Consider the following 26,255-nt stretch of genomic DNA (forward strand, 5'->3'; position numbering starts at 1 on the left):
ATAGTAAAGCAGGGTCCGCATGGCAGAAAACAGGGTTAACAGTAAAGGCATGCTTCAACATATCAAATGCTTGCGGCGCTTCGGGTGGCCACAGAAATTGGCCTTGTTTAGGCAGATGTGTTAATAAAGCGACCCACTGTGAGAAACCTTTGAGAAAAGATCTGTAAAAAGTTGAGAAGGCAAGAAACCCTTGTATGGTTCTGACTCTTAGAGGTTCAACAGCTCAAGAGACTGCCTGGGCATGTTTTTGTGTTTAATCTTTTTATTGAATTTCAAAATCACAAACCAACAGCATGACAAACAGTTCTTCCCGGTCCCATCGCGGGACCAGACTTCTAGAGCGACTAGAACAAAAAGAATTGTATGAGCAATAATTCTAAGGAAAGACCAAATGTAATAAAGCCACACATTCCTGCCCAAGCCTCTACCCCCCCACAACGCCCTGACACCACCAGTATCCTCCCTGCAATTGCATAGTGACAAAACAAAGGAAATCTATGTTGAGTATAGTATACTCACAGAGGGTATCAGGAGTGCTGCACGCTCCCCGCCGGTTGGCTGATCCACCAAGACAAAGGCACATTATTTAGAGTCTTGTTCAGTCAACCAAAGGTCCCATTCAACCGCTACTGCCTACATTTGAATTGTTAAATGTTGAATAAATCGCGAGGGTCCATATCCCAACAAAGAGTGACAGGGCATACCAACAGAGTGGGAACATGAAAAAGAGCAGGTGGCAAATAATTGGGAGTGAAGCAGAAACTGTGGCAGTGGCCCCCGCCCGTCAACCGCTACAGCACTCTACATGCACACAAAAAGCACAGACCAGGGATGCCAGCCCCCATCCAGTAATATCAGAACCCCCTTGAAAGCATGGTAGTGGGAGCAATCCAAATGTCAGCAGGTTCCCAGAAATGATCAGCCTACAAAGACTCAGCCAGGCACCTGAAAGTATCACGCTCCAGTGAGCATAGTTTGCCCACTATGGTCTGCCAGGCGGGTTCCAATTAAGGTTCAAGAGCTTGCGTGCCAAGAAGAGCATAATGTGACTGAGCTTACAAATCATGGGGTTTTCATACCATTCCTCCCTCTGGGTCCCGAACAGCATATGTTTGGGGGATACCGTGAGGTCAGTGCTGCGAATGCAGGCAATCTGCCTATAAACCATAGACCAATATGGCTCTTATGCTGGGCATGACCACAAGGCATGCCCCATATTACAAGTCCTCTGTAGTGTCGCCAGCATGTGGGCGTGTGATTGAGGCCCATCTTGTAGAGTTTACTAGGCATGTAGTATTGTCTCTGAATTATTTTATATTGGGTCTCCCTGTACTTAATGTTAAATGAGACCGCTGGGATAGCTCTGAAAAAGTCAAACAGATCCCCTGAGTCAAGTGTGATCTCCAGGTCAGTGGACCACTGAGTCGCTAATGTGTGATTGCGGCCAACGTTGTTGGGAATCAAATGGTGTAGAATGTACGCAGGTGCGGGAAAGTCGTCATATTCTGCTCCATATTGATCTCGCCCATTGTCGGCCCGGCTTGCCTGGACTGTGCCGTCGTATGCATGCCGATGACTGCTAGTAAGGTACTATATCGGAGCAAGTCGGTTTTGCCCATCCACAACACCTGCCTTGCTTCGGGAAAGTCAAGCAGGGTTTCCCCATCATATAAATCCATCAATCAAGCACATGGCCAGATAGTATCTTGGTTATGATGCAATTTGTTGCACAGCTCATAGGACAGGAGTACCCATATGCTGATACACGCTGGCGCTGTCGGGGTTGGGGAGCCCAACGCCGCCCTAAGTTTGTGCCATTGCACCAGCGTCGGCCCAACTATCGGGTGCGGTCTGATACTGCCGTGTAATTTGGCCAGCAAAACAGCCAGGACCTCAGAGATAGATTGTGCTTTGTTTGCTTGCTAGTTCTGTCGTCCGATTTTTTTTATCATTTATTGATTTTACCCTCTGATTTTTATCCTCTTTTTAAGTACTGTTTGCACCCTAAATTATAGTGTGTTTTTATAGTGTGCCTTCATTGTGGTTGTAGTGTGTGTTTTTAACCCCCCTAGGGACAGTAAGAGCTCTCCAACTGCATTCGTAGTTGTGAGATTTGAATCAGTCATCTCCTGACCCTGCATGCACATAACATGCTGAATTACACTTCCCATCTCTCTTGTAGTTCTGCAGCGTATTTAGCCTTTAACCTGGCGAGAATGCGCCAGCGCAAAAGAGCCAAGCCGGTCTGTGCCAGTCCGTGGACTGCGGTGCAACTATTCTGCTGTTGATGTCCAAATATAGGTAAGCATTATGAGTTCCCCTGCCATTCTCGCTCTGATTGTAAAAGAAAGAACAGCGTCTGAATGGAGAACGGCCCGCTTCTTTGAAATGGCTCCGGAATCCAGCTCGCGTTTGCAGAACTTATATAAGTTGAATAGTCCTCGGAAAGGATTACAGATAGATAACGAAGGTGCAGGAAACTCGTTTAGCGAAAGCTCTCATGTGGATGAGGGATTAGTGGGAAATTCCATTGGCAATAATTCTTCAGCTGCACCAGAAGACTTAACAGGTCTTGCTGAATATCATGTGCTAAGTAACAAAGAGCAAATTAACGGTAAGAATAATATTGTTAATGCGATTCACACAGTGGCTATGCCCACCGCTGAGAGTGATGCTAACCCCGCTCATAATCTAAAATGCTTATTACTCAACACACGGTCTCTTTTGAAACATGCGCTAGAAGTCTCACCCTACATTTCTACACATAATATTGATATATGTGCTGTAACAGAAACCTGGAATCATATAGCGGCAGGGCCTACCCTTGCCCTGGCCATACCTCAAGGCTATAATATACTCTGTCAGGACAGACAGGAAGGTAAAGGGGGAGGAGTGGCAATCATTTTTAAAGACTCTCTGGATGTATGGAGAACTGACACCACAAGTTTAGATAACTGTGATGTTCTCCATATCAAAATAAGACTACACGATGAAAGCACTATGAACATCCTCCTTGTATACCGACGACCTACTGTAATGAAGGATTTTACTAACCAAATATCTGATCTTCTTTTAACCTTTTTAAAACCTTCCTCTAAAGTTTTACTTCTTGGGGATTTTAATTACTGGTTATGTGATAATAATGATGTGCAAGCTAAGTGACTTGATAAGGCTTTTTCTAACCTTGGCTTCTCTCAATTTGCCAAGGTACCAACACATGTGAAAGGGAACACTCTTGATTGGTTAGTAGGACATAACGTAATTCCTACCAATCAGATTGTAAGCCCATGTCCCTGGTCTGACCATTCTTTTATCCATTTTGAAATCATCTCTGAAAAGAAAGTAATAAAGAAGAAACTAACTACCACCATAATTTGTTGCAGAAACCTAAAAAAGTTGACAACAGAAGCCTTGGATCCATGGCTCCATGCATTGCAGGAGATTTTGAATGATGAGTGTTCAGTAGATGAAATTACAGACACTAACCAAGACACTCTGCAGAAAGCAGTGGACACTTTAGCGCCTTGGCGAAATAAGAAGGTACTACAAAGAGACCCCAACTCCTGGTTCTCCTCTGACTGGCAAGAAATGAAAAGTAGTAAGATTAAAGCCTTGTATAAATGGAAAAGCTCTTTAACAGATCTTGACAAAGAAATATACAAAACACATGTAAAAAGTTATAAAAAGGCTGTCAATATTGCTAAGAAAGCCTACCTAGATGATCGTCTAGTTAAGGAACAGTCCTAACCCAAGGAACTCTTTAAAGTCTTCAAGGAGTTGGAAACAACTAATAAATAATAATGCAGATACAATCATCAGAGATGCCAAATGGTGTAATCTAGCACAAGAGGCAATGGACGACAAACATAACAAAATTAAAGATGGAATCATGGTATCGAACAAAACTATAACACGAAAAGATTCCAATACTATCAGTCCAATATCTAAGAAATGGCAACGAGAAGAGCTATTTTCTTTTAAACCCATATGTGAAGCTGAACTTACAGTGATTATAGAGAAACATAAACCCTCAAACTGCAAGGGGGACATATGTCCTGTGTCAGCTATTAAAGCATGCTCCACTGCTCTGATTACTACTCTCTGTAGGTTTGTGAATGCGTCATTCAGAGACTGCTGCGTGCCAGTATGCATTAAGAATTCATGGGTTACTCCTCTTTTGAAAAAAACCTGGACGAACACTGTGTGATCCTCTGAATTATCAACCTATTTCAAACTCACCTTTTTTGTTAAAAGTTTTAGACAGGGTGGCGTATATGCAAGTGCTTGCCCAACTGAGATCCTATAATATATTGAACCAGAGACAATCTGGATTCAGAGAAAGGCACAGGACGGAGACAGCATTGCTGGACTTAAAGTCCAGACTTCTCCGGCATATGGATCAGGGAAATATGAGCATGCTTATACTTCTGGACCTGTCAGCGCCTTCGACCTGGTGGACCACACAGCTCTGGTCACCAGGTTGGAGGAGGTAGCGGGTTTCACCACTTCGGCAGCTCAGTGGGTCAAATCGTTTCTTGGGGGACGCCAGTAGAGAGTGAGTAGTGACTTGGCTGATGCTAACCCCAAAGAGCTGGCTCAAGGAGTACCTCAGGGAGCGTGTCTTTTCTCTATATTTTATAATATTTTTACAGTGCCATTTTGGATTGCCTAGATATTAATGGCATTGAGTTTACTAATTACGCCGATGGCACTCAATCTATCATCCCCCTCACTGCTGTCTTTGCGCAAGATGAAGTCAACATTAAAAGGATCGACGGCCTATCACTCAAAACGAGCAAAACAGAGTTGATGCTTGAGGAAACAGAAACCAAAACATGTAAGCTGGAAGAACGGTACGCCCAATTACAGATCGATGGTTGTACTATTGAGATCAAAAAGAAGTTTAAAATGCTGGGGGTTTACCTGGACTGCAACCTGAACATGAAAGCATAGGTTAGCAGTCTGGTTGCCTCTACAGCATACTATATCCCATGCTTGACCCTTTCTCTCTAGGACAAGTCGGGAAACCCTAGCGTGTGCATTAATGGGTTTGAGAATAGACTATTCCAGTAGTCTATTGATTGGTCTACCTAATTGTAAGATTAAAAGACTTCAAGTGATGCAGAATAATGCAGTTAGAGTCATTATGGACCAAAATAAAAGGGACCACATTTCGGATGCAAGAAGGGTCTTACACTGGCTGCCAATCAAGGAGAGAATTTGCTTTTGGCTGATGGTGATCACATACAATTGCATGAAAATGCTGGGCCAACATATCTCAATGATGAATTGGTACCAAAATCCAGTAAATATAACTTAAGATCTAACAACTGCTCACTACTAAAGATCCCTGCATGCAGGTTGACGCAGGTGAAAAATTGAGCCTTCTACTCGGCAGCACCAGCCTCTTGGAATGGATTACCCATTAACCTAAGAGAAGAGACCTCCATCATGGTCTTCAGAAAAGGACTGAAGACCCTGCTGTTCAAATAATATTATCCCTCCTATTTCTGATTCCTCTGTGACATATCTCTGTATGACATTAGGTTGTTTTTTCTCCATGTCATTTGTGTTTAGCGCCCTTAAGCCTCTGGGTCAGTGGCTGTGCTATATAAGTAATTAAAGTAAAGTAAAGAGTGGGAGTATGGCGATAAAAGGGATAACTCCATGGTGCTCCAGCTGGTCGGGTCCTCTAAGTTAAGTCATCGCTTTGCCCAGCATACTTGGGACTGCCTGATGGTAACTTTGCCACGCTGGTGCAGCCAGTCCCCCGTCTGCTTTAGAAGTTTGGAGGAACTCTAGCTTAAGCCGTGCCATTTTTCCGCTCAAGTAGAACCTAGACATAAATAGGTCTAGCTCTTTGAACATGTGGTGTGTGGGAGCGAAGAGTAGCATCATAGCCAGATAGATCATCTTTGGTAGGGAATTCATTTTGAAGGCATTTATCCTGCTTGTTAGAGATAGTGTGAGGGAGTCCCATCTGACAGGTCCTGTTTGATTTTCTAAATAATCTGTGGATAATTCAGATCTAGGACGTTACTCAATTTGGGGCTAATATTCACTCCCAGGTATTTGATATGGTGTAATTGGAGCCAGAAGAGGGCGACCCTGCCAGGGTCCCATGGAATGTCCGTTCTCAACAAGAGGACCTCTGATTTTGACCAATTCATCTTATACCCGGCCATGGGGCCAAAGTCTCATAGCTGCTGTAGCCATGGCAACGAGGTCACAAAATAGCTGAAATACACCAGAAGGTCATCGGCATAAAGCGACACTCAATGTTCCTCCTCCCCTCTCTATAGGCCTTACTACCTAGGGTTGGCACAGAGCTTTGAAGCTAGGGGTTCTATGTTAACAGCATAGAGTAGTGGAGAAAGTGGGAACCCCTGCCGCATAACCATGTAAACGGAGAAAGGAGCCGAGGTGACCCCATTTGTGACCACTGAGGCAGTTAGGCTGGTATAAAGGAGTCTGACCAGCTCAGTGAACTCAGGCGGGAAGCCATAAGCTTCTGGCACCTTATCGAATGCCTTCTGTGGGTCAAGTGTTACAATTACATCTCCCAGGTCGCTTTACCAGCAATAATGTGGAGAAGACGGCATACATTATAGGTGGAGTGTCTACAATAAATTAAGCCAGTTTTATCTCTGTGGATAAGCATCAGGAGGATCCCTAGATTCTCGACGCCAGGCATTTGGTGAGAATTTTAGCGTCTGCATTAATCAAGGAGATGGGCCGTTAAGACCCACAGTCTCCACAATCACATCCCTGCTTGTGGAATACCACAATGTTGGCTGCCAGTATCGTCCCCGGCAAGTAGCCCCTAACAGATGCACCCGAAAACACTGATTCAAGTACTGGAGGCAAGCGATCCATCATCGCCTTGTAAAAGTGTGCAGGAAATCATCTGGCTGGACGCATTGCCCGCCGAAAGGGATCCAAGGGCCCGGGCTCACCTCAGCAGTGGTGAGTGGGGTGTTGAGACTGCTCACCTGGGATGCACTGAATGCGGGCAGGTGAGTATTCTCGAGAAACTCACGTATACGGTGGATGTCGATCGGTTCAGGCTTTGTGTATAGCATGCCATAATACTCAGCAAATTATCTGTTAATGTAATCATCCCCCGTGAGTAAGTTCCCGCCTTGATCCTTAAAAGAGGTTATGATTTGTGCTGCCTGTCTAGTAGGCGGGGCGAGACCCATCAGGTGCAGAGGTCTATCCGCTTTCCCGAAAAAAAAAGGTTTGTGACCAGCCGGTGAATGACTGCTCGGTGCGAGAAGAGTACACACGTTTCAACTCCGCCTGTAGGTGAGTGAGCTGTGCAAATGTCTGTGGGTCGCAAGTGCGCTTGTGTTGTTTCTCACTGGTTAGGATATCAGCCCTTAGTTGTGACTTCCGTTCTCCTAGATTTTCAATTTATGGGCCCACCTCGAGATACACTGCGCCCTGATAAATGCCTTAAAGGCATTCCAGCAATCGAATGCGGAGTAACTCAGGATCAAATTGATCTGCCAAAACCGATAGACTTCGCATTCTAGGAGCTCGAGAAAGTCAGGGTACCCCAGGCCGCTCAGATTGAGGCGCTGCAACGGCATCCTGGATGGGACCTCATGTAGGCTGATGCACAAAAGCACAGACATGTGGTCGGTCAGGGCCGTAGCCAGAATATCACACATGTGGATTAGGGACATGGCGTTAGAGTGGACAAGCCAACAGTTGAGTTTAGAGTAACTCCTGTGGCGGTGCAAATAAAAGTGTAATCCGCTGTTGTACATGTGCAAGCCGCCAGGCGTCGACCAGCTTAAAGATCTCCCAGAAGGGATCGGAGAGTGGTCCACTTGCGCGGGGTAACATGATGGCTCAAAGTCACCCCTTGTCGCTACCATAAGGTTTCAAGAAAAGTGTTCAGGTCATCCCCGACCAGCGTGAGGGCCCCCATGAATAACGCGCACTCTGCAAAGACGCGCATGAAGAAGGACGGTGTGTCTAATGTGGGTGCATATATGTTGAAGAGGGTAATCGGTATCAATACCCCTCTTTTATCCTGGCATGGGGAGTGCACCGCCATCGCCACCTACCCGTAACACAATTTCTCAGATTCAGCAGCATTGAGGGGGGTCTCCTGCAAAAAAAATAACAGGCTGCATATCACGCATTTAATTAAGCAGCTGTCTCCTCTTAATGGGGTGGCCTAGGCCCTGAACATTTAGAGTTGACAATATGAGCAAGGTAATTGTATCATTATGTGGGAGGGCTAGCAGGCGTATGGTTATATTCTGGACCCCGTTTCGCACACAACACCCTCAATGACATAAGGAGCAAATGCAGCAGATGAACCCCAACAAAGCAAACTCCCAAACATAACTGTTTCATAGAATATGGGGATAAATGAACTACATCACAATACAGAGAGTAGTAACCCCATGCATGGGAGTGGTGAGGGAGGACCTGAAGATCCTTCCCGCGCCCCATACATACCAACGCCCACATCCCAGGAGCACTGGCAGTCTCACTGTAAAATAACTTTGGTTAAGCACTGAAAAACTTAACAAGGCCACAGCGATTGCCAATGGTATGTTATGATTTGATATGGCATTTATAAGTGTTTCAAGGCGCGATATGGGTCAGATGAAGGTAGCTAAAAGAGGATCTCTGCCGGACGAGAGGAGCAGTCCATACACCTTCAGGAGGGAGCAAACAGGAGTGTTCCTTTGGATCCAAAAATCAGAAATCCAGACGATAGCCCCATTGTGAATTGAGTAGGCAAGTTCCACTATCCTCATTTTGTCTGACCCTCTTGGTCACGTTCCGGGCCTGCGGGCCATCTGCCCACTCTCTTCCATCGACCCTTCGGCTGCAGTTGATGCTGCCGCAAATTGGCAGTCACAATATTACGCTGCCGCAAGAAGCGCCAGGCCTCCACATGGTCTCCAAAGAAGTGCCATTTTTGGTTGAGTAGTATGCACCAGACAGCTGGAAATTTTAAGTAGTACCTGTAGTCAGTGCCCTTTAGAGCATCGAATTAGGGATTTAAACCTTTCCTGCACCGGGAGACCTCGATGGAATAATCGTTTAATAGCTGGACATCTGTGCCCTCCACTCACACTACCCCCATGGCCCGGTACACCTTCAGTAAGGCCAGCTTATGTTGGAAATTGAGTAGGCACATGGTGATGACATGTGGCCGCTCTCCCGCCAAAATCCTGTGGATATGAGCCCTGTGCACCCTTTTGATTATATAGTTCCTCGGGTCTTCGTTACGGAGCTTTTCCTAGAAGGAGGAGTATATGAAGGATTCCAGGTCCGGCCCTTCCGCATGTTCTGGCAGGCTGACCATACGTAGGTTGTTCCGACAGGATCTGTTTTCCAGGTCCTCCATTTTGGCACCCAGGCATTGTACCTCTTTGATTAGGCCATCTAGGCTGGTGACAGCCATTTCGTAATCATCTTGGAGTGAACCGATGCGCTGTCCATTGTCTGTAGTGCGGTCAGCCTGTGGACGTCCCTCAGATCCCGCTTGATGTCCTGGACTGCGCTGTTCCTCTCTTAGGTCTGCTGCCCTATTACTTTAATCTCTGCCAATATAGCCTGCAACTGCCCTTGGATCTCCATGTTAGGGTGTTTGCGGAGGGAGCATCGGAGTGGTGTGCCAATCTTGCCTGGTTCTACTGTGCCGTCAGCAATTAGGTCCGGAGCAGCCTGTGACATACCAGACAAGTAAGAGTAGGGGAGAATCTGCAGGGGGCAGCCAGAGGCAACAGCAGAGTCTACTGGACCCCCTCCCGAGTGCCGACTGCACCTTTGCCCCACAAAGCGATACATCCCACCAGGGCCTCTCCTCAGGGTAGGCCTACGGCTACTACCCAGCTAGCAGGCAACCCCTCCCCAATGCTTAGCCATGTCTGTGGCGGCAGAGAGCGGATACGTTGGTGCTCCACAGTTGGGCCCCGCTATAACTGTGTGCAATAGGTGCAGGGCCATGACGCTCGAAGCACTCACAGTGTGTGGGGGGGAGGCAGCACTCAAACTCTTATCCTGATGAGCACCCCGAGACCACACATCCAAGGCAAGCACTGGCATATCCCCTCACGCTCCAGCAAGACCCAGCAGATATATCCTTAAGAGAACTGATTTTTTAGTTGAACATATGAATGGTAATGTAACAGATATTTTCCTAGAGATAGCCACAGAATGATATATATCATACCATATTTGTTAACTTTAAGCAGCAATTCCACGCCACTATACATAGGCAAATACATGCTTACATTAGCGAGATGACTGTACAATCAGTAGAAGACTGAAAACCAATTAGCACTTAAAGAGTCTCTTATCTTCAAAATAGATACATGATTGGAGAATATGCCTCTTATTGAAGACACTGAAGAAATTAATGTTACAGTATTAGGTCATTAGTTTGGTACAGTTAAATTGCAACACATGTTTTTATTCGATCAAAGCCACTTATCGGCGCTATCGCGCATAGGTAAACATGGGTGTGACATCATCACGCAATAGCGTGATAACGCACAATCACAAATAGTGGCTATTTTGGAATGCACGCTCCTCGCGGTTCCTCTTGGCAGTGAAGTCTCCAAAGAAAGATCATTTGAGGTAAGCGCTAGACTGGCCTACAAATAGAATTCTGGAAGATGGGATAATCTACAATAATTGCTAACCAGTTTTTACATGGCCTTATGGGATAGTGAGCCATCAACCTGTGACATCCAATATAGACTAGGCAAGGACAGATAAAGGAGGATTGTGTTGAAGACAGATCATATGGTTATGCTTCACACCATTCACTGTATGCAAAACTAAGATATCAGTAAGCCTCTTACCATTGAGATTAGAATGATTTGTGATTGTGTATGCATGAGAGCAGAATCTCAGTTGATACAAATCCTCTTTAACCTACAGCAATAAATTAAGGACACAAATTATGCAAGAAAGTATAAGATGTCTTACTGAACTTGAACGGACAAATCTTTTTCCATCATCACATCTGAGCAGTGGATTTCCACTCCCCCATACAGGTAAACAACTACGTCGCTACTAGAGGATAGCCTCTCCAATTTTTTAACAAATCTTAGTTGTTCACAGCAATTGAGATAACCATATTAGATTCTAGAACTAGTTGTTTTTAGCCATTAAGATATGAATATGTAACCCTGAAGGGGAGAGCTTTTTACTGACACACAACACTTCTATTTGCTGGAGGAACCTTGATTCATCAAAGAAATCCTGATAGAAGGAAGATTTCCAAAAATGTATGCAAGATAGTATCATCCAGCTGATTATTAAAGTTGGATTCATGACAATGTTGTTGATGTTAAAGGAGATACATTATATTAAACAGATGAAGTCTAATATATGACCATTATACATTATATAGTGGAGTTAAGAAAAGGAATAACAGCAGACTGAAAAAACAGCTCCCGAGGAAGGGAATGATTTTCCGAAATGCGTAGAGTAAATATTCAAGGAATTGTGACACTACCAATACTATGAATCCATCAATATGAGAAATTGCTTAGGATTTAATTGGGAATAATTGTGTTGATGGGTTTGCCATACATTATGGAGAGAGAAAAGTGAAAGAAAGTGTATTTCTATTAACTATTTTTTATTTTAACATTTTTCTGAAAAAGTGATTGAATTCTATGTATAAAACATGATCCAGAAATGCTCATATGAAATTGAATGCACAGGAACAGTAAATCTTTTTTATTATACATTACGTATTTAGTGGCGTTATTATAAGAGATTCAGTAAACATTGAATGTTTGGCTGGTTTACAACAGGAATTGGGTGTGAAAGGGACGGGAGAGTTCCACTAATGTGTGGACATCTGCTGTTTTCAACTGTCCACCTCAGGGGCAGGATTGTCTAGTTGGCTCCCTAGTAAGCAGCCCATCCCTGGCTGAGATTAGTTTCTGACCCCTCGAGACAAATCCATGTTACTGGACTTGTCACATCTGCAAGCACCAACATTTATGTTACTCATGGTGCTCAACAAAAGTGTCCACCAGACTATTTAAACCAATCGCCAGCTCAAATCTCGGGTACAGACTTTAACTAAGCTGCATTATTGGGCATGTAACCTCATCACATTCCTTGTATGTGTGTCACACCTCTGTACGTATTGTACCAGATATCCTGTTTTGCTTCTCGCAGGTGCTTTTAAGTGGTAACAGACAACTCAGCGCATTATGAAACACAAATTATTAAATAATAGTTTAAAGGCCTGTGTACACGTGTCAAAGTGCAGAATTTCATTCACACGTGTGAGGCAGGCATGGTATCACAAGAAGGACCAGGACACAAAAGCTACAAATCACCAATTTTATTTATTTCAAAAGGGGGTTGAGAGAGCTCCTGTCTTGCCCTAACACTAAAGATGGGAGCACACACTACCATTGAAAGAAAAAGAAAACAGTCCTAGTCCGTCGTAGGTCCAAAACAATAACAATTAAACTAGAAAACGTACTGCCTGCCCTCACTCTAATATCATGTGAAATAGGGAGATGTAATGCAAACAGAAAATCAGTGGGAAACAAAAGAATGTCATAATGGCATATAAAGATTCTTGTCTAGTTTGTATAGCACGTGAGGGGGGGGATTTGACGTATGGACACACTCTGCTATGCAATATGCAAGTACCCCTGGGGTAGCTGGCTCGGCCCACCAGAGCCTGCTTGGTATTCACAAACTCTGTCTCAAAGTCCAGAGTTTTGATCTCTCGGGTCTTCCCCCTAACCCGCCCCCCCCTCAAGTCCAGGTCAATCCCCTGTGTTTTACAGCACCAACACAAAGGTTCCAAGCTTTTCGGCACAAACACAAAAGTTCCTATGAAAAATGTATTTACAATTTCTATAGGTTCCTCTCAAATGGGCTCCACCCTCTCACTTAACTTCTTTCTAGGTTCTCCTCTCTCTGGCTCAACCGTTTCAATTTACTTTCTCTGGGTTCCCTTCCCCTAGCTTTGTTCTTTAGCGTTCGCTATGCCTTATGGTACTCGTATGCTTTTCACACAGTTCCAAATATTTGACCATATTCAACAGTTTGCACAATCTTCAGAGGCTATCTTCAGCCTTGGCTTTAACAAAAACAAGGTCTCCCTTTTGGGTTTTCCTCTGCCTCAATACTTTATCCACTGTTTCTTTACCCTTCTTCACACCCAACCCCTCGAGTTTTCCGTACCAAAGTCCGGGCCTCGCAGAGATTGCAATGTGTCTAAACTTTTGTCCAAATCAAACACAGTTTTTATATAACTTTCATACACAATTCTCATGTAGGCTTCCCTCTGTCGGGCTTGAGCTGGTGTGGTTCTCAAAAGATTATCACAGTTTAATTCGTTTAGGCTTCCATCATTCGGGCTCGAGCCTAAACACAGAGCACAGAGTCTTTCGAATGGGCGTACTTTCGTTTTCTGCCGGACCACTGTGTTACTTTATTTTACAGTTGCTTTTACGTCACAGGCTCCAATTAGCAGCTTTCATTTTCTTTGCTTTTCTCGTGCCCAGTGGCGTCGCCAGGAATCAAATTTAGGAGGGGCACAGAGGGGGCCAAAGACAAAAGTAGGGGGGCACAGACAAAAGTAGGGGGAGAACACGGTCACTGCTCGTTTTAGGAAGGGGGCACAAAGGGGGGCACTGGGTTTCACAGGGGGGGCCCTGGCCCCCCCAGGCACCCTCCTAGCGACGCCACTGCTCGTGCCACCTCACTCCATTTACTTTCGGCTTCCCTAATTCGGATTAAAGCCAATTATAATTTCACTTCATTTAAAAAAGAACTTCAAGTCCCATAATGCCTTTCATGGGCCTTTTTATTTCCTGCTTTCTTTCTCAAATTCAATATTCAGGTTCCCGCCGTAGCCACACTCACGCTCACCGGGATTTCCTCTCTCTTGCCATGAGACTCACCCGGTTAGCGCGACTCTGGCGAGCAACTTCTCTGGAGATTTCTGGGTCGAGGACAGGGTCTTCCCACCTGTCCTTCAGATACCTGGGTCCTTCATATGCCATGGGGAAACTAGTATCTCTGTGGACAGAGTCAGCAGCATATGATCTGCCCTGGCTCTTGGAAGGCACACCTTTTATACTGACAGTGAGAGTTAAATGGGGTCAGGTGTGGATGGTTGAAAAGGGAGGCCTGACTCTGCCTGTCCTTGTTAATGGGACAAGATGGAGACAGCCCACAGGAATCCATGGTACATTGGTTCCTATAGGCAATCTTCATAGCTCTGTTCCTCTTCTTCTTAGTCCCAGTGGTATTGAAAGAAGGCAACTGGGAGGAAGTATGGGAGTTGTAGTTTTCCCTAATGATGGAGGGAAACTTCTTTAAGTGTTTATCAGGGTGAATGGGGGAAGATGTGTGGCTGTAGGCAAATGGGTTTTAAATTATGTCCCATAGTGACTGTGGGGATGTCGGGTAGGGATACCTTTATTCTTTTACGCCTCCCTTTAATGTTAGTACCTGGAATTGGGGAGGGAGCAACGGGACAGGATTCATAACAACCTATAAATGTGGAAGAAGTGTCGGGTAGGGGTTTATCAGAAGGGGGAATACTGCGTCTCTCCCGAGGGCATTCCTACAATTGTCCCCAAGGACCCTCTGCTCAGGTGATCCTCCTGCACTGATCCACCCCCAGGGTCTCGTTCCAAATGTGATGGCTGTGCCCTGCCCACCCGAACAAAGAATCCCTGGGGTCAATAAGTGAGAACGCCCTCAGGTTTCTCACAGACAATAGGACCCCTATATATCCTAAGCCAACAGTTCCCTCTAGCGGTGACAACAGCTGAAGCTACTGCATTGGACAAACATACATTTGGCCTTTTATGATATTGTTAAATAGATTTATTTGCCTTATACGATTTGTTTTGGTAGGTAAATATCATGCTCAACCTCACCTATTTCAGCATTCCTAAAAGGATACACTATGTGGGGAGAGCCTGACTTCAATATAATTTGCTTGGTTTGCAAAGGATTAAGGTACGGAATATTCATGGCAATACTACACAGCATTAGGGCAAGAGACTTTCAATAATCTACAATGCTTTTCAGGCAATCAGCATACTGTCCAAGTTTGCAGAGCTCCGTTGGGTATAGACTTTGATGAATGCTGTGGTAACACTCTCCTATTAATGAATGATTTCCGTGAGCCCTTGTATGATCCTTCCCAACAATATTAGGGTACGGGCAAATATATTGTTTTTTGCGCTGCAAAATACCCGAGTATGCAGACTCATGAAATTTTCTTAAACTGCACATAACATCATGTGGAGGGTATTGTAGGTATGTACATATCTATGTGCTTTCATAGCTCAGTTATTACTGAGACGCACAGGTGCACATTCATTTGGGTGAAGATCAAATTAGCCACTTTCAAAAGAGTCAGATATTTCGGCAGTACAGGAAAGGAAATGTGTGGTTTGTTTCCATTGAAGGACACCAACCTCTAGCACCCGTCTAGGAATCAACACTCTGTTTCTTTTCTGTGCTTATTAAGCTTTTCAATATAATCATGTATTCTGTGTTTAGAGCCTCTAGCATCCACATCCATTTTGTTTAACTGTTAACATTGAATTGCAGAAGAGTCACCCCCTAGAAACAGGAGTAGGTGCTGCATCAGTTAGACCTCTGAGCAGTGCTGCTTTTAATGTATAATCCAAATCTAAGTGATTTGCTTCTAAGGGCCTATTTAAGGAAGCTCAGTGATGTTCTTTATTAAAGTTTCATTTAAGCTGGCATGAGGAAGGGTGGGAAAAAGAAAATAATTATAGGACAGATTCTGTGTCCAGTTATTTCACTTCCTATGCCATGGGTACAAGCAAGGCTCGGGTAAGATTTTGACTCCTTTTTCAGATAGTAAAAATGTAATGCACATTGTCAGTAGAGATACTTTTTAGGTGCGTGGAAATATGTTTTAACTTTAGAACAGATATCATTTTGTAATTCAAACTTCTAGTTATTCAAGCTTATTAAAATATTGTGTGTGCCTTTAAAGTTCCTGTTCAGATCTGTCACTAATATTAGAGCTTCTTCCTGTGCCACTTCTCTGCTGTTAGAATTGATTTGAAAAAGAAACAGTGGAACTTTGCAGGTCGATGGAGGCGGTAGAATGCTATTTGTCAACTATTTCCTATAGTTAACAGTCTGTCAACTCCCCTTGGGTGATGCTTTGACACAATGGTTGTAGCTGAGCTATATGGGCTGGGCTGCTTCTCGGTTGACCTATGTGCTCAGGGTCATTTGGCATGGAAGGGGGCTGGCTTGAGATTACATGAAGGTGGAGTCTCACAGTATCTCTATGAAAGCCTGGTTGTTACTGGCAGAGTCCTGATTCCTCTGTTCCCCCTACATGCGAATCTAGAGTTGGATAATATTCTGGTAAACAAAAAATACAGGGTTTCTGTACAAAACTTATGTTGTTGGGGAATGGTAAACATTGTAATCCCCACAAAGCTATCAAGGGTGTGGGAACGATGGTGTTATTTGTCATCCCACACACAGTCACAGTCTGTACATTTCCGTTGCTTTGATCTGTTATGCGTTTATTTCTATGCACATGAATTCCAGGAGTCCCGCAAACCTGCTCAGTGTTTTCCAGGGCAGCTGTGCAGAAGAAACAAATGTATCTGCACGCTCGCCAGGGAACACTGAATTGTAGCTGTGTTCCCTTGAATGGGGGAACATTTTCCACCTCAGTGGAATGGGTCAGAATGCAGGGAACTTTAGGCTCACTCGATACTATTTGGGCCGTTTTTCGTCGCTGCTTCTGGTGATCACCTGATGGCCTGCTGAGTAGCCCGTGACTATCTCCTGCCCAAGGGTAGGAGACTTTGTCAGAGTTTATAGCAAGGATACACCAGATAACATGGTTAAGTGCTGAAACGCTGCAAGTGCATTAGCCAAAACGACTGGCAGGACTTGATAATCAAATAATCAGTATCTGGTCCTAAATAAGGTTTTTCATCTATCTCCCTTTCTCCAATGTACTAGATTAAGGGTCTCATGAAGATCCGACTTGGTATAGATTGTGGCATTGCATAATGTTCCATTAGGATTGAGACAGACAGGAGAAAATGGTGGTTCTTCGCCATAAGGTTGTTGACTGTTCAGTAGTTGATGCACAACCTGAATTCCCTCCCTTTCTGGGTCCGAAGAAGCAATGGAAAGCTACAGGGGAGTGGGCATCATCAATAAGGCAATTTCGCAGATTGGCCTGGATGTACTCCGAGAGGTGTCTCCCTCCTCGCTTACAGGATGGGATTTGCTGGCCCTGTCCTGAATTGGTTTTCCAGATAAACTTGTTTCATTCAAACCGACTCCAGATCTCCTGCAGTCTGCCAACGCTACATTCTCTCACCAACCCTTTTTAACCTTTACATGGAGGCCCTGTACGCTCTCCTCAAAGAGCCCAATATAATCATCCACCAATATGCAGATGATACTCAGTTGTAGATGATAGTAAATAACGTGCAGGACATTATTAACCTCCGCGATTACCTAGCCATCATCCAGTCTTGGATGTCGACTGCCTACCTCAAACTAAACCCATCCAAGCTGAATTTTTCCTCATCGGCTAGCCCACTAAAAACCAACCTGTCCAACAATGTCTCAATCTAGAAGGATTTGATCCAGAACTCTCAGACTCAGCAAAATCCTTAGGCTTCACCATTGACAGCAATCTGTCCTTCCAGAAATATATAGCCAAGAAGGCCCAAATAGCCGGCTCAGAATCTCTACCTTTTGAAAAATGAACACCCTTCATCCTGCCGCAGAAATTCCAGACCATAGTGCAGGCTCTTGGGGTCTTGCACATTTATGGGGGAAATGCTCCCTCGACAGGGCTTCCAGCTGCTCACTTGGCACCCCTAAAAAGCAGAACAACATGCTGCAGCACGTCTTATTACAGGAGCACTGAAATTTAGTTGAATAACCCTGATCCTACGCAAACTACATTGGCTTCCACTCTAAGCCAGGGTACTGTTCAAGACTACATGTGTCATCTACAAAGTAGTCACAAGTACCACACCAGCGTACCTGGCGGCTAAGCTTCACATATCTGGTGGCACACGCTCCTCGTGCAGCAAATCGACCAACCGACTTGAATCTTAACTCATCTGCAAAGAGAGGACACGCAAACAATCCTTCTCTTGTCATGCACCCACCCTCTATAACTCTCTATCCCGGTGTCGGCTTGGAATGCCCCCACAATTTTGCAAATCTCTCAAAACATGGCTCTATCAAAAACAACTGACCAAGGACTAATTCCAATGGACGCACATAGCGAAACACAGACCTCACAGTACCACGCTACTGTGAAAAAATGCCAGCCCAAATGCCGGCGAATCACACTCTGTACAGCACTCTGCTGCTCTCAAGCTAGGTCTGCACGTTAAGCAATAGAAATATATATATTTTTGCCCACTCAATGAACAGGTAATAAAAGGAGTGGAGCAGTTGTAATCTCTGCGAGGGGGAAAACCTTCACCAAGGGCTTTGTTGAAGATGACCTCTGGTAGCACTGATGCAGTGTTACGGCTGCCTCAATGGCATGAGTCAACAGAAAATGTGTAGGGGATTAAGGTGGCAAGGATTCAGTACCATGGAAAGCCACACCCCCCGCCCCCCGACTGGCAATGAACTTGACAATATGCGGGATAAAAAGATAATATAGCGGGAAGCTTAAACTATAGTTAGATTGTGGGGAGTTAACCATCAGACACTTAGTAATACCCTCGATTGAGGGGTAAAAGGATCAAATGAAATACTAGGATTTCCATATCGTTACCCAATCAGGACATACACATGTCAATTGTCCGGCATGTAATAACCCGGAGCTTAACACTGCACCATGTACAGTGTGTACAGGTTTTAGGATGGGTTTCCCCAACAGATGCTTGGCTCTGTTTTATCGACTGCTTTGCCCATAAAGTTTCAAGTGGAAGTGCAGGGTACGAAGGCCACAACTTCATGCGGATCACACTCTTTAAGACTTGGAGTTATTTGACTAGTCGTGTGAGGTACTGCCAGTTTCAGGGTGTTACCAAGGCCATAGGAACGCAGAGGCATAGGACCCATTACAGTCATTTCCTGGATAAAAGCGACCTGGTGTTTCCCAATAGTTTGGACAGTCAGTGGGGCATTTCTGAATGAAATGTCCTGCCTTATCACAATAAAGACAAATCAGCTGTTCTTCGCATCTCCTTCTCTTCTGCAGAGAGAGGATCCCAAATCCTAAAGATTTTCATCTGTTATGGTGATGGTTCTTGGGGTCTTCGCTGAGTTGACTCAACCCAATCAGCATGGAATGGTGGTTTGTACTCATGGTATTTATTTTCACCACAGCATTCATGAATGCGATGATGTACTTGTAGAACCACATCGAGATGGGCTGAATAAGAAGTGAGCTCTCGCAGGACCACAGACAAGGCGTTCTTAAGTTAATCTTTCAGTTCTCTGTAAAAGACAGCCGTTTCTGGCCATAAAATCGCAGTGACTAAATAGTTCAAAGAAGCTACATACTGTAGATGATTTTTATTTCCCCGTTTCAGCACACGCAACTCAAAATCAACATCCTGAAGATGTTGAACTAAAGAGCTAGCTCCCAGCTCCAAAGCCACCTCGAGAAGTTCTCCCCACTAGAAGATCGCCAATCTGTTCTTAGTCCTGGCAGAGGAACTGAGTTGGCTTTGGTGGATATGAAAGATGCCCGTCTACAGATCTTGGATCATGGCCAAGCTGGTTTGCTAATGCTTTTCAGCCTATCCACAGCATTTGACACTACTGACCATACTATTCTGGTACAACGAATCAAAGAGGTCTCTCAAGTATCGAAAAAGTCTGCAGATTATTTGCAACAGAACATTTTGCGTCTAAGTTAAAGATCATGCCTCCCAAACAGAGATAGTAGACGGTGGTGGTGTTCAACAGGGCACATGCTTCTCCCCTACCCTTTTCAACATCTACCCGAAACCGTCATGGTGCAAAATCTGGAACTTGCTCCCAAAAGATACATGCTGCATTAGTGACGGATTAATTTAGGAAAGAAAAGCCTTATTTTAATCACCTGTTATGGCTTTTTCCTTTGTATTAGTGCAGAACAGACAGCCACTAGAGGGTGTGCGGATGGAGGTCGTCATCCGGTCCCCAAAAGACTAGGCAAGCCCCCACTTATGCCACCCCCACACGCCCCGGGACTGGATGCGATTGTACGTGGGAACAGAAAATCCAACAGAGCGCATCTGGATCCGAGAACCAAAAGAATCAGCTGCAGACGAGCCGAGAACAGAAACACTGACCACAGCACGCAAAAACAAAAGTGCTTCCTCAGTGACGCCGGCTCACATGAGGTGCCAGTTTGCTGTCTGGGGGCATCTGAGGGCCTATGGAGCCTGCGATTGACTTCTAGAGGACCCGAAAAGAGGACTGGAAAGTAAAGGCTTGTTCCCTGCTCCTCCAACGGGTCCAGATAATGGTGTGGAGACCTGCTCCACAGCTGGGAGGCCGCGGCATGGTCCCTGCAGTACCGTGCTCAGCGAAGAAGTGTCTGGGGGCACGAAGCACTCCGGCACTGTTCTGATGAAGAGGAAGATAGCGACAAGTACGCTGTCCTGAGGGACAGCTGGAAGGGGCCCAGAGGAGGCAAACGTGGAGTACAGCGCTTGCGCTGGCAAATTGGCCACCCAGATAGAAAAGAGTGGGCACATCAAGGTCCAGGCAATAAGGCAGCAGTCGAATCAGGGGAAAAGTACCATCTGGGAGGTGAGGGCTCCCAGTCCTGGGGCGTGTGCCCGCCTCACTGCGGCCTGGCTCCAGGAAGAATACGTTTGGGAGTCATTGGCAAAGGATCAAGTAATAGGAGAATCCGGGCTCACAGACTTTTTCAAAGGTAACACAGGGGCCTGGAATAACCCAGTTGGGATCGGGTTGGACCTTGACTACAATGAAAGCCTACTGTCTCGCGTGAGCATGGTGGTGATTCCAAATTGGGTCCACATTTGATGGGATTGCATGAGAGGTGAGGGCTCCTGGTCTGGCGGCGTGTGCCCGCCTCATTCACATACGGTGGACTCCCTGCCCTCCACATGCCGTGAGATACATCTTTGCTGGACAAGTGGTAGAGAGGAAGGATTTGACTTGTAGGGAACTTAGTAGAACTGTGTGTCGACCTGACCCACAAGAGTACTACGTGGCTTGCTTCCGGGGGAGGGTGTCTCCTGTTCCCCCTTGAGGTTTCACTGTGGGCCAGTCTTGTATGGAGATCAAAGCAAAGTTGCCTGAGTTTGCATACCCAGGAAGACCAGACTCCGTAGACAACAAAGGAAAGAAAATAGCGGCTGTAGGGGAGGACTCAATGGCAACCAAAAAGGATGTTGCCTCGTTACTGGAAGAGATCCGGAGCATGAGGGCGGACATTGGGTTAAAAGTTGACAAGATCAATACTAGACTCGACAAAATGGAGGAGAGACTACAGGCAGTGGAATATAATCAATCTTCTTTGGACACCTTGGAGACATAAACAGACGTAAGGTTGGGCGAAATGGAGAGGATGGGGGCAGAGAAGACATTGAAGATCGATGATTTTGAAAATCACAAAAGGAGAAATAACATCAGATTTTTTGGGATACCGGAGAAGGAAGGGGAGACTGAAAGGGACCTCAGGAGGAATATTCACGATGTTGCAAAACTCCTCTTCAATGATGATGATGTGATTGACAAAATGAAAATAGAAACGGTTCACAGGGCCGGGGGTTCGGCTAGAGGCCCGAGATCTGTTCTGGCACGTTTCCACAATTACCTGGACAAGCTCCAGATACTGGAGAAGGCTAGGGCTAAGGGTCTGATGATGTGGGCATGGCAAGAATCACTGTTTTTCAGGATCTGTCCTCCCTTACCCTTACAAAGAGGAGACTGTGCTTGACCCTGGCAAAATGGCAGAATGGAAAAGGAGTCAGCTTACAGATGGGGGTTCCCGTTCTCGATTCCATTTGAGCTGGAAGGACAAATACAGGCCGACTACAGAAGAAGAAATAAATAGAGTCTCAAGAGAGCTGCTTGGGGTGGAAGAACCAGCCTAATGCTTGCAAAGGGACAATGAAGGAGACAGAAAATGGTGTATCAAGGCACCCAATAGGTGACAAATCCCTGGCTCAATGAAATTTAAGAAGCTGAAGACTCCTCTGGCCGACACATCCTGAACATACTTTCCGACGAGGCTGTGAGTGTGACATGATCCAGTTTGCTTTCTTGAGCTAAAGGGAAGGGGTTGAAGATGAAAGGGTTTGACTCTGAAATTGTCTAGCAGTTTGGGCATGTAAGACAGAGATGTAAAAGCGTGTGTGGTTATTGGTTTTCTTGTACATAGGGGAGCTAGGGTGGGGGCATTGGACATTTAGGTGACATGGGATGGGGCCTAGGTCTCGGGCCTGTTTGGTGGTTCGGCACTCGCCTAGTGATTGTAACTGAAAGGGGCCGAGCACCTGGGGGGGGGCAGAGTAGTGGGCAAGGGGGACAGGGGATTGGGGGGTGAAGGGGTTATAGAACCGACGGCATGTCTCTTGAAATGGTTCACTCTGATTCCAAGGATTGGAAAGGGTGAAAGACTGTCATGGCTGACGTGGGAAAAGGGTCCAGGAGAGACAGTTTACGGGTATTTACATTGAATGTAAAGGGGCTCAACTCCCCTACGAAGAGGCCGCTGGTCACAAGGGAATTTAGAAGGTCCGAGATTGACGTCTTGTTCCTTCAGGAGACTAAGTATCTTAGGGGTGAGGAACGCAGGATGCCCTGTGGCCTACTTGGGTGTAAATATTAGGGATCTGGGACAACAATAAAGGCAGTAGTTGGAATTTTGGTGCGGCAGGGAGGACTTAGGATGGAAGTCTCTAAGGTGTGGTCAGACACGGTGGTGAGGGCTGTCTTGATCTCGGGTTTGATTTTAAAAAAATAAGGTTCACATCTGACAATTTACACCCGGAATCAGGGTCAAAGGAGATTCCTGTAGAGAACCCTTAAGAAAGTAATGAATGAGGCACCTGGACATCGTATAGTGGGTGGAGATCATAATGTGTGGAGGGATGTCAGTTTGTACAGGCAAACCAAGCATCCTGGGGAACAGGAACCCCAGAAACAGCTCTGGAGATATATGGGCTCCGGGAGATATGGCATCACTTCCACCCGCAGGAAAGGGATTTTACCTTCTACTTCGCCCCATACGGAACCTCAACAAGAATAGATTATCTTTATATTGCATGGGACCTGTGGGATTTGGCACTGGGATCGGGGATTCACTCAGTTAGTTGGTTGGAACATGACATGGTGTCAGTCGACATTGGATGGAGTTGTCTGTGCCCTAGGAACTCCAAATGGAGGTGCAATGAATCCTTCCGGAAAGATCCTGTGTTTAGAGAAGAATTGGAGAGTAGAATTAAAAATGTTTTCGTTATTAATGATACAGGGGAGGTGTGAAAGGGAGTTGTGTGGGACGCTCCGAAAAAGCCACGTGGAGAGGCATGTTGCTTAGAGAGGGGGGCCCGCAAAAAGAGAGAACATACCCTTATTGAGAAAGGACTGCAAAATAAAATAACCCTGGAAAGGTGTGCACAGTCTTCTAATGGCGCCAGGGAGGACCTTATTATGGAGGCTATGGGTGCAAGAGAGGAATTGACACTGTTGGAAGAAGGGAAGACAGTTTGCATCCTACAGTTTCTGAACCTGAAGTTTTATGAAAAAGGAGATAAGGCGGATGCTCTTCTCGCTGCGATGTTAAGGACACAACGGGCTGAGAGAGGGGTCTCCGAGATAGGGGGAAGGGAGGGGACGATGGAGGTTTCTGGGGGAGGGATCCAGGAGGCATTTGCATTGTTTTATGAGGTTTTACATAGGAGCAAAGGGACCGCTGATAGGGAAGAGATTAAGAATTCCTTAGACGAGTTGTGTCTCCCACTGCTAACTGCAGAGGAATATGGTGCCTTGGATGCCCCAATTACTGGAGAAGAAATTAAGTAAGCTATATGGCATCTACGGCTGGGGAAAGCACCAGGGGAAGACGGTTTCACCTAGGGTTTTTATAAATCTTTCTCGTTGGTCCTGATCCCCTGCCATAATCCATTGTTCAACTACATAATGGAGTCAGGTAGAGCCCCAGACTTATTTGTCCAGGCCCTCATTACAGTAATACCAAAGTAATGGAGGGACCATCGGTCCTATGGTTCGTACCGCCCAATCTTGCTCCTGAATATACATGCTAAGATATATGCTAGAGTCTTGGCAGCCAGGCTAGAGGGACACTTACCGAGATTGGTTCACTCTGACCAGGTGTGATTTTTGTTAAAGGGCGTCAGGGGACAGACACCATGAGGAAGACTTTGCATTTGATAAATGAGTCCCAAGGTCGGCCAGGCGATCTACTCTCCTCTCGGTTGATGCCGAGAAGGACTTTGACAGGATGGAGTGGGTCTTTCTAGAGGCGGTGCTTACCAAACTTGGGATAGGCAAGAGACTTTTAAGTGGTATAATGGTGATATATTCCTCCCTGAGGGCATGCGTGGCGGTGAATGGGGGCTACTCACTGTGGTTTGACTTGAGGAGAGGAATGAGTCAGGGTTGCCCACTTTCTCCGGCTCTCTTTGTGCTCTCATTGGAACCCCTGGCTCATAGGCTGATAGAGGACTGTAGATTTGAAGGATTCGGGATGGGAGGGAAGGTATTTAAAATTGGTCTGCATGCGGACGAAATGCTCCTGCATGCAGTAAACCCGCTGACCTCCATCATGGCTGCGGTCAGGTTGATTGAGCAATATGGTCACCTGGCAGGGTTTAAAATTAACACGGCAAATCAGTCCTATTCCACCTGGATAGGAATACGGATGACGGCATAGGGAGTTTATCATCTTTGGGCATGAAAGTTAACTTGGAAACACTACATTGCTTGGGTATTAACGTCACAAGAGATCTCAAAGGACAGTATGAAGTAAATTTCCCCCCCTTGATGACTGAACTGGAGAAAGAATTAGAGAAATGGAATAAGTTGACGACCTCTTGGATGGGGTGTTTGAACGCGCTTAGAATGGTGGTCCTCCCCAAGATTTTGTACTTATTCCAGATGCTCCCCATTCAGATTCCGGACTCCGATTTCCAAGTTAATTTCAAAGAGTGGCCCATCCTCTGGATCACTTCCAGACCGGGTTCCGGAAGGGGCATTCGACTAACATCAATGGGCTTGTTATCAAGTGTACACAGGAAGATGCGTGGAGGAGGCTGTAGCGCTGTATTTATATGGTATTAATTGATCTATCGGCTGCATATGTTGCGTAGACCGAAATAAACTTTGGGCAAAATTGGTAAATTGGGGTATGCCGGGGGGGGGCTCTTGAAGCTCATTTGGGGTGTCTATGCCAGAAAGGGGACTACTCCCAGAGAATTAGATCTTATCGGGGTCAGACATGGATGTGTTCTGGCCCCCTGGCTGTTCAACCAATATATGTCTGATATGTCACTTGCCCTAGCCAAGGAATGGTTGATTGCTCCAAAGGTTGGGCAGGCCAAAATCAGCTAGCTAGCATATTCAGACAATTTTATTATCTTTGACATAACTAGGGTCGGTCTGCAGAGGCTCCTAAACAAATTTAAGGGTTATGCAAAAGAAAATGGCCTCATTATCAACCCCAACAAAATGAAAATCCTGGCATTTATGAAAGCGATGGTGAATGCAACTAGACCTATATGGCATATTGCAGGTAGTCCAGTCTAGCTAAAGAGTGCTATGTATCTGTGTTTCAACTTTGGATCATATAAGGGATCAAAACTGGTCTCTGAGGCCCTGCTGTGCAAGGCCAAGTTGCTAGAATCGCAGATTATAAAAATCGACCGCAAGTTTGGTAGATTCTCCCTCAAACGGGCGCTAATGTTCTTTGAAGGGAAGATAGTGCCGGAACTAATATATGGTCAAGGTACAGAAAATATTGGATAAAATTGAGGGCAGAATATGGAGGCGGATCCTCAGTGTACCTAATGCTGTGCCATTACCTGCACTAAGATTCGAATTAGGGGTTGCATCAATATGGGCAATGGTCCACGGTCCAATGGTCCGCATTGACATTATATGCAAAAATGAAAGCCCCATTACCCGATTCATTGTATCAACTGATGAGTGAAAATGTCAATTTTTCTGTGGCGTTAACTGCCCTTCGGGGAAGGTGTGAATCTATTCTATGACAAGACGGAGGCGAGCATTATTTATTTTTT

At 45.5% G+C, this 26,255-nt stretch overlaps 1 protein-coding gene across 2 annotated transcripts in view; it reads right to left on the reverse strand.

The window, feature by feature from the left end:
• Positions 1-26,255, reverse strand: part of USP32 (ubiquitin specific peptidase 32) — a 3,569,419-nt gene that overhangs the window by 1,566,831 nt on the left and 1,976,333 nt on the right. The gene's annotated exons all lie outside the window — the stretch shown is intronic.

The sequence above is a fragment of the Ambystoma mexicanum genome, chromosome 9, assembly GCF_040938575.1.
Source record: "Ambystoma mexicanum isolate Mex_15411 chromosome 9, UKY_AmexF1_1, whole genome shotgun sequence".
Lineage (NCBI taxonomy): Eukaryota > Metazoa > Chordata > Amphibia > Caudata > Ambystomatidae > Ambystoma > Ambystoma mexicanum.